This window comes from Mesocricetus auratus, unplaced genomic scaffold (assembly GCF_017639785.1).
Source record: "Mesocricetus auratus isolate SY011 unplaced genomic scaffold, BCM_Maur_2.0 Super-Scaffold_4256, whole genome shotgun sequence".
Lineage (NCBI taxonomy): Eukaryota > Metazoa > Chordata > Mammalia > Rodentia > Cricetidae > Mesocricetus > Mesocricetus auratus.
In genome coordinates, this window is record NW_024429182.1 from 17483304 (window position 1) to 17492189 (window position 8886).

Genomic DNA, 8886 nt, shown 5'->3' on the forward strand with positions numbered 1-8886 from the left:
GATGGGATTGTAGTGTCTGTACCGGGGAGGCAGAGCATGTAGAACCCTCAAACTTGCTAGCCAGCCAGCCTAGCCTAAGTTAGTGAGTTTCAGGTCAGTGGGAGACCTAATGTGAAGATTCCTTGGGTGGACAGAAGGGAAGGATAACCACACACATCACACAGGTAAACTTCTGTAGAAATCCCTGTGGCCCTCCCTCCAGCCCCAGACGCTCTTCTCTTTCTCTGACTTGAACCCCCTGCCACCCAGATCCCTATTTCCATGCTGATGTCCCTCTCTTGTTCCCTCCCCTCTTCCCTTTTGTGTTAGTTTGGTTTCTTAGTTTCCATCGGTCCCAGTCACTCATGAAAAACATCACAGAGAGCAAAGGGGCGACAGGAAAGCGGTGTGAACAATGGGTTCTCTAAGTGTGAGTCAGGGGCAATGATAAAGTCATATGTGGTTAATTTTATTATATAAATTCACAGCATCTCTTCGCTCCGAAGAACGTTCTGTGACACTGCATAACGTTCTCAAGATGTTCTGGAAGCACTCTCCCGCAGGGAAGTTTGGCTCCATCAGAAATAGCATCTTCCACTCAATTAAGCAGGTTGTTGTCATCCTGTTTCAGCTCCCCCTGAAAATGCTGAGATATATACGCTTAAAAACCTGGTGCTTAGAGGGTAAGGAGTTTGGCCAGGTTTGCCCAGGTCTCAGGCTTAAAGCCGAGCGCTGACACAAAGCGTAGGGGTTTTCCACTCTGCTACCCAGGTCTCCAGAGAAGAAGTCATTTCATCTATACAGCCAAGAGGACTTCAATCCTGAGCCATTGAATAAACCTCCCAAGATCCCTCCCACAGGTCTTCTCAACTAAATCAGGAGATGCTAGTCTTTCTTTGCGGGGAAGGGGAGAGTCATTCTACAAAGTCTATGCTTGCCTCTAATATGTGATTCTCCTTCATCAGCTTTCTGGGTGTTGGGACTAAAGATGTGTGTCACTACATCCAGCTGACATTAGTTCTTTAATTTTCAAGGATGGTGTAGCAAGTGACCTGAACTGTTTGTTAGGTCGGATGAAAGTCACCTCCAGCTTTCCTTTATAGATGTCTGGTCCTGCAAGCTATTGTTTCCTTGAAATCCAAGTATTCTGAATCTATGCTTGTGAACCAAGTCCAACATAGCTTGTAGAAGATGCCCTGCCTTAGGGGTCAGGACTTTTCAGGAAACTGCTAATTGTCTACATAAATGACCTATGAAGCTTTTTAATCTGCCCCTCAACCATAGAGACTTCTTGCCAGTTTTGGTTTCTGTTTTATATTTTCTTATTAACATACTGTATTTCACTGCTGGAGAGATGGTTCAGAGCTGGCTGGTCTTCCGGAGAGGTTCTGAGTTCAATTCCCAGCAAACACACGGTGGCTCACAACTATCTGGAATGAGACCTGGCGCCCTCTTCTGGCATGCAAGCATATATGCAGGCAGAACAGTGTATACATAATAAATTAAGATACTGTATTTCTCTGGGCTCAGGGAGGCAACTATTTAAAGACATATCTCTGTTTCAGAGACATTAAAATGTCAAAAACAAAACAAAACAAAACCAAACAAAACCAAAACCAGTATCTTAGAATCAATGAGACCCATTTGCCTGCTCTAGTTAATAGGATGACTCAAAGTCTGGCAGCAACAGCCCCTTCATCTCAAACAACCAGATCATTTACAGCCATGGTCCTGGTTTCCAGTTACCTTCTGCCTGATATCTTGATAGCCTCACTGAGAACAAATCAGTAAACATATGTCACATTCATTTCTCCAAGGTCAGAAAGAAGTGCTTTACTCCTGACCAGAGGATTACTGCAGTGTAGACTGTTTACCCATTAGGCAAGCCCGGTCCAGAGTCCACACCACAAAAGCATTCCATTGGCTGGAGAGCAGTCTCAGGCAACATGTCACCGAACCAATGGTCACGATCTTGAAAATAGGGTTAGTGGAGGCGGCTGAAGAGCCTTGGATTCTAAATCTCCACAGAGTCATTCTCCACCCTCCATTCTAAAGTCAACAAAATGTAAAAGCAGAGATGAGTTCATCGTTTGTCACTGCTTTTCAGCATGAATATTTGAAACATGCTGGTGCAGCCTGGGGACTGGGGATCCAAAAACAATGTCCTCAAGCACCGTATGTGGTAAATGACGGAGACAATCGAGCCAGCAACAACAGCAGAAGCCAGGACCTGTGACAGGCACAGGACTCTATGGAAACACCAGGGAAGGACAGTGAAATCGGACCAGGGAAGCAACAGGGCAAACGTTCAGAAAATAGTGCTTGAATTTATTATTTTTTGACACAAATAGGTGTCAGCCAACTTCCAAGTGGAGAGAGAAGAGCGATCCCAGCATCCAAGAGGACCCTAGAGGATTGGATGATGCTGAGTATTGCAGGAGAGTCAGATAGTCTGACAGTGGGAAGGAAATACGGTACAGCTCTGGTCCTGGAAGACCTCTGCCATGTAAGGAATTCTGGGCTTGGGACAGTGGAAAGGCAGGGACTGAACCGTGGAGAGAGATGCAGGGAGCATAGTAGGTGGGAGTGGAACCCCAGTCACAAGGTAGGTGGAGGGCTGTCACCATGATCTAGGCAAAGCTGGATTAGTAGGAGTCAGTCTCCTTGAGGGGACGGCAAGGGACACTGGGGACCACTTCCAGACAGAAGACACGGAGGGTTTGGAGACTGGAATGACTCCAGTGTTTCTGACTTGGGCAACAGGTGGTGCCATTTCCCCAGAGGCAAACAACTGAGCTCCCTGAAGAACAAGCAAAAGAGAAAGCATCTCAGCCCCCACGTGAAGACGCAGAGCTGACTTATACACAGTATCCACAGTTTATACAAAACTTGTGTAGAAACAGAGGCACGACCGACACAGGTGGTGTGGGGGCGGAGTGTTGGGGACTGCCATCTGGAGAGGAGCAAGCTGCTTAGGGAGAGCTTTGAAAACGGCATCATGGAGGCTAGGCTGGATGCAAAAACAAAAAACCAAACAAAAACAAAAAACCCCAAAACAAAAAGCAAACAAACAAACAAGTAAGGATGCCACACATTGAGACTAGCAACAGCAAGCATTTAGAAGAAAAGGTGTACAAGGATATTTTAGATAATTTGTATTAAGGATTATATATATATGTATATATATAGTACACACACATATACATATATATCACATATACATACACATATGTGTATACTAAAATGCTTGTCATATATATATAAATGCACACACACACACATATATATATGAATCGCCTTCAGTTCTTGAAAGTAAATTAAAGCACAAAAAAGAAAGAAGCTTCTGCCTTCTCTAAATTTAAGAAAACCTTATTATTAAACAAAAACAAGAAAACAACTGCCAAATGACAAGGATTCCATCCAAAATATGTGAGGACACAGAGCCAACCCTTCCAAGTACAGATACTGGAGGACAGACCATCTTCCCCAACACAAAGTGTCGCGTTCCCAGTGATTTCCTGGAGTGGCCCTCTGTGGGTGGATGGGTAGATGGACATGGTGTTAGATCTGACCAAGGATGGAGAGAGATGGTGAGTGTTCTGCAATGTCTGCTCTCTCACCCATGATTGAATCTCTGATTTTTTTTTGAGACAGGGTTTCTCTGTGTAGCTTTGTAGGCCAGGCTGGCCTCAAATTCACAGAGATCTGCCTGCCTCTGCCTCCCAAGCGTGGGGGGGGGGCGGTTAAAAGCGTGCACAACCATAACCCGATGAATCTCTGATTTTAACTGAGTACATGGTTGTCTGGGACTGTGACTATGTTTATCTGTTTTCCTTACATGTAGCCATGGCCCTGTGACCAAACTCAAGCCTGTGGAATATAAATGGAAACGCTGAGGTTTATTCTTTTTAAAATTTCATTGAAATAGAATTTCCACACAATTCAGTCACTTAAACAAACATGGTTTTAGGAAGGCATACCAGGCATGGTGGCATATGCCTAAAATCCTAGCACCTGGGAAGATGAGGCAGGAAGATTACAAGTTCCCAGAGAATGTCTCAAAACAACCAAATTATGCTTTTACTATATTCACAGAGTTAGATCACTTCTATTACCTCCCAAAGAAATTCTGTACCCTTTATCTACAATTCCCCAGTCCCCAACACCCCCAGTCCTCAGTAACCACCAGTCCACCTTCTGGCTTTATAGACTTGCTTATGCTGAACATTTCTGGTGAATAAAGTCATGTGCTAAGTGTTCTCCTATGTCCTACTCCTTTACTCATCATGGTTTTGAGGCTTGCCCCTGTTGTTGCCTGAAGTTAATTTCTTTTGTTGTTGGCTTATGATGTGTTGTTTGGATAGGACACACTATTTATCCAAGCATTAGTTGATGGACTCTTGTCTTAAATTATGCTTTGGTGCTGTTTCGTATAATGCTGCTATGTTCATGTACAAGTCTTTGGGTGGGCACATCCCCATGAGTCTTGAGTAGATACTCCAGAGTAAGCCTGTTAGTTGGGAAGGTTATGATACAGCTCTGTGGGAAAGTCTGGGGGAAATCTCAGAAATGTGTTCCACAGCTACTGCTCCGTTTCTTTCGATGAACTAACTGTGCAAGGCTGGCTGTTTTCTTCTTAAAGAGAGTGCAGCTGCCTTCCTGGTGGCCAAATGTGAGCAGAAGACAAGTTTGGAACTGTCTTGGGCAGAAGGGAAGGCATGCACGTTGAGCCTGGAGTATCAGCAAGCTAGCTGGACCAGGGCAACGGAGGCTCCAAACTTCATTAGGGTTTCCTGTCACTTGCATTGGAATCTAATCCTAATGGGTGTGGTTGCCACGGACTTGGTGACACCTCTATGGACCCGAGGAACTGTAGAGAAAGTTGCTCAGAAAGGGGGAACCACAGGTAGCATTGCTATCTTTCTAAAAGGTCTGTCTTTGTGAAGTTGGCCGATGAGGAATTCGGAGCCACCATATCATATAATGAGCAGTGAGCAAACTGTCATCTTGAGTCACATTGTCACCCTGAGATCTGAGAGCGCATAAGACGTCTGAAGGGGGCTGTTAGACATAACTGATAACTGATGTTTGGACAATGCCTTCTCACTCTCCCTCACCTTATCTGCCCTACTTTTAGATAGCCCACTCTATTGAAACATGAGCAGTAACCAGAATGGGGTGTGTGTGGAGATTATTAGGGGGAAATACAGCAGAAGATAAATGATTCCAGATAACAGAGAAGGAGCTCAGACAAATATCATCCAAAGGAGATGGGGTTGAGTTAGAAGAACTAAGCAAGAAAAAAGAGGGGAAAAAAGCCATGACAAAGAAATGCAACCATCCTCGAGGCACTAGGAATTCCATGCAGCTAAAGCCCTCATTAACAAGTAATAATTCTATGTTTATAGGCACAATGCGATGCTTGAGTCAACATCCTGGGAAGACAGTAGAAATCTCTGAGACTTGGAATCAGAAGGCAACTATCTCCATATTTGCCGGTTAAGATTATATAATCTAGGTAAATCATTTAAAGTTATTAGTGAGGTGAGGGAGATGGCTCCGTGGGTATTGCCACCAAGCTTGATAACCTGAGTTCAATCCCTGGAGCCTACATGATAAGAGAAAACCAACTTACACAAGTTGTCTTCTGATTTCACACACACACACACACACACACACACACACAGAGGCCAAACTAATCTAGGTGTCCCCCAAGAGACGCTCTAGAATCCAGTGATTTTACATTGTGCCAAGTTGAAAATAGGATGAAATGGTCTCCCAAAGCCTGGCACGCCTTGTATTGCAAGCTTCCACTGTGTGTCTGGGGACTGGAGTGGGGTGGCCGTCACTCACGGGTGCCCTTGGCAGATCCTCGTGGGATGCAAAGTGGGCAGCTGGAAATGCACTTCTGAGTTGAGAGAAGCAGAAGAAATGCCAGGGGGTTGCCAGCTATCGGAGAGGTCTTTAGATGAAACCATTGGGGGAGGAGAGGGAGGGAGGGAGGGAGGGAGGGGGAGGGAGGGAGGGGGAGGGAGGGAGGGAGGGAGGGAGGGGAAACTCAAGGGCGGATCCCTAAAGGTCGGGTGACCATAAAGAACCAACAGTCCCTTCCCACTTACAAGTTCACCCTAGCCTCCATCTGCTTTGTTTGGTTAACCTCCACCCATCACACTGAGGGGCCAGATTTTAATTCATGATGACTTTCATTTGGTTGCAAGTATATCTAGTACATTGTAGCAGGATTAAGTGATAAACACTAGAATGGATTAGTTTGGTCCTTCATTAAGCTTATCATCTTGCAGTGAAGACGGCCCACAAGCACGTAAATAAGGAAACTGATAAGCTAAGCATTTGCAGATGAAATATCATACACTGATATCCAGGGGAGGCTTCCTTGGAGGGGACAAAAGTCCTCACTGTGTAACTAGCCTTGGCGTTAGCATCAGAAGCATGAGTTGGAGTAAAGATGGATGCCCCAAAGAAAGTGACTTGGAAAAGGATTCATCAGTCTCCAAGACTGACCAGGGTCCTCAAGCCCTGCACTATCATGATGCTCAAACCTAAATACTTCTCTGAGGAGTGACTGGGTAGTTGATTCATTTACAGGTCCAGTTGACTAATGTCCATTGAGCAGGGTTAAATTACGTTGACACCACTCTGCAAGTCACTGCTAGAGGATAAAAAGAAATAAAACTAAAAACTAAGATGCCTTGAGTCTGAGTAAGCAAGATTGGTGTGAGAATTAGTCAAGACTCCTTGTCAGCATGATACATTTGGGGAGCAGGATCAATTGAAAAATCCCCTCCATCAGATTGGCCTTTGGACATGTCTATGGGGGCATTTTCTTGATGGCTAGTTGATGGAGGAAGATGAGGTCCGCTCTGGGTGGTACCATCCCTGGGCATGCCTTTAATCCCAACGTTCAGGATATGGAGAGATAAATGGATCTCTCCAGGACTACACAGTGAGACACTATCTTGTGTGTGTGTGTGTGTGTGTGTGTGTGTGTGTGTGTGTGCAGATTCAGTGAGATGGCTCAGTGGCTGAAGGTGCTGTTGCCAAGACTGATATCTTGAGTTTGATGCTGAAATCCACATGGTGCAAGGAGAGAAACAACTCCTACAGGTTGTCATATGATCTCCTCATGTGAGCAATGCATGCAAGCATCCTACCGCCTACTAAATAGATATATACTTCTAAATGTTAAAAGATACATATTAATACATTTCTAGTTGTACACCAACAACTATCATCATTGCTATCTGGTTTTAAAATTTTTATGACCTTAAAAAAAAAAAACTTGTATCTAGTCACAGTTGCTCCTCACTCCCATGCCTGGCAGTGGGTAATCTCGAATTCACAGCCAATTTCTCTACATTGATGTCGGCTTTCTGTAAACATCTCAGTGGAGGCCTCCCTTGTGGGACACAGCGTTTAACACGCATCCATGTCACACACGGTGCCAGCACTTTGCTCCTTTCTGTCATCCAACAACATCCCATGGTGTGGCAGGTTGAACTGTGCTTCTACTGTGTCGTGAGTAGGGTTGCTGCTGACATTCATGCTGGAGTTTCATAGGTATGCAGGTCCTGTTTCTCTTGGGCAAATACCTGGGTTATATGGGAAATGCATATTTCATCGTCAAGAAACTGTTGAACTATTTTCGGAATGTCTGTGCTACCTGACTTTCTCATGAGCAATGTGTGACGGTCCTGCTGTCCCCATCCTCACCAGCTGCCATTAGCATTTCTCTATATTAGGGTCATTCTAGGGCAGGTGAAGTGATATCTCATATGGGCTTATTGGATTTTAATAACTAATAATATTGAACACTTTAAAAAACTGACCACTCATACTTTGGTAAAATGTCATTTCAATTCTCTAACAACCTTCTTTTACTTAATGTCTTTTCCCCCCTTGGGTTTTTGAGATAAGATTTCTCTGTGTGACTTTGGAGCCTGTCCTGAAATTCCCTCTGTAGACCAGACTGGCCTCAAACTCAGAGATCCACCTGCCTCTACCTCCCAATGCTGGGATTAAAGGCATGTGCCACCAACACCCAATTTAATGTCTTTTTAAAATAAGATTCTACACATGATTTAAAAAAGAAACATATAATAACTGACTTTCTGAATCTGGCCTATTTCACTTAGCATCGTATTACATCCAGTTCTATTCCTTTCTTGAAAGCAACATAGTTTTGCATAGTTTTGTTCTTTATGGATGAAAAAATGCTTCACTGTATGTATACATATCACATTTTATCCATCCATCTGTTGCTGAACACCTAGGCTAACTCCAAAACACGACTATTTCGAATAGAACTACAATAAACACGGTGTATAGGTTCCACCATGTTATCCTGACTTAGATTCCTTTGGATGTATACCCAAGAATGTGATAGCTGGGTCATATGGCATATTTCTAACTTTATTTTTTTTAAGAAATATATATATGGTTGTTTCCATGATGACTGGGGATTGGTTTCTATTTCTCTGTGTCATTGTCAGCATTTGCTGTTTTCTTGATGTAGTCATTCTGACTGGAGAAAGACAGGCTCTGGGTTTTGTTTTCTTTTGCATTTTCCTGATGGCTAAAGACATTAACATCTTGATTTAAAAAGTGTCTACTCAGCTCCTTTACTCATTGATTGAACTGTTTGTTCTTTTGGTTATGATGTTGTTGTTTGTGATGGTTTGAATGTAATTGGCCCCCCATAAGCTCATTGGGAGTGGCACTGTTAGGAGGTGTGACTTTGTTGGAGTAGGTATGGTCTTGTTGGAGGAATTGTGTCACTGTGGAGGCAGAATTTGAGGTCTCATATATGTTCAAGCCACGTCCTGGACCCTAAACCAATTCCTGTTGCCTTGAGTCAACTACTTCTCCAGCACCATGTCTGCCTGCATA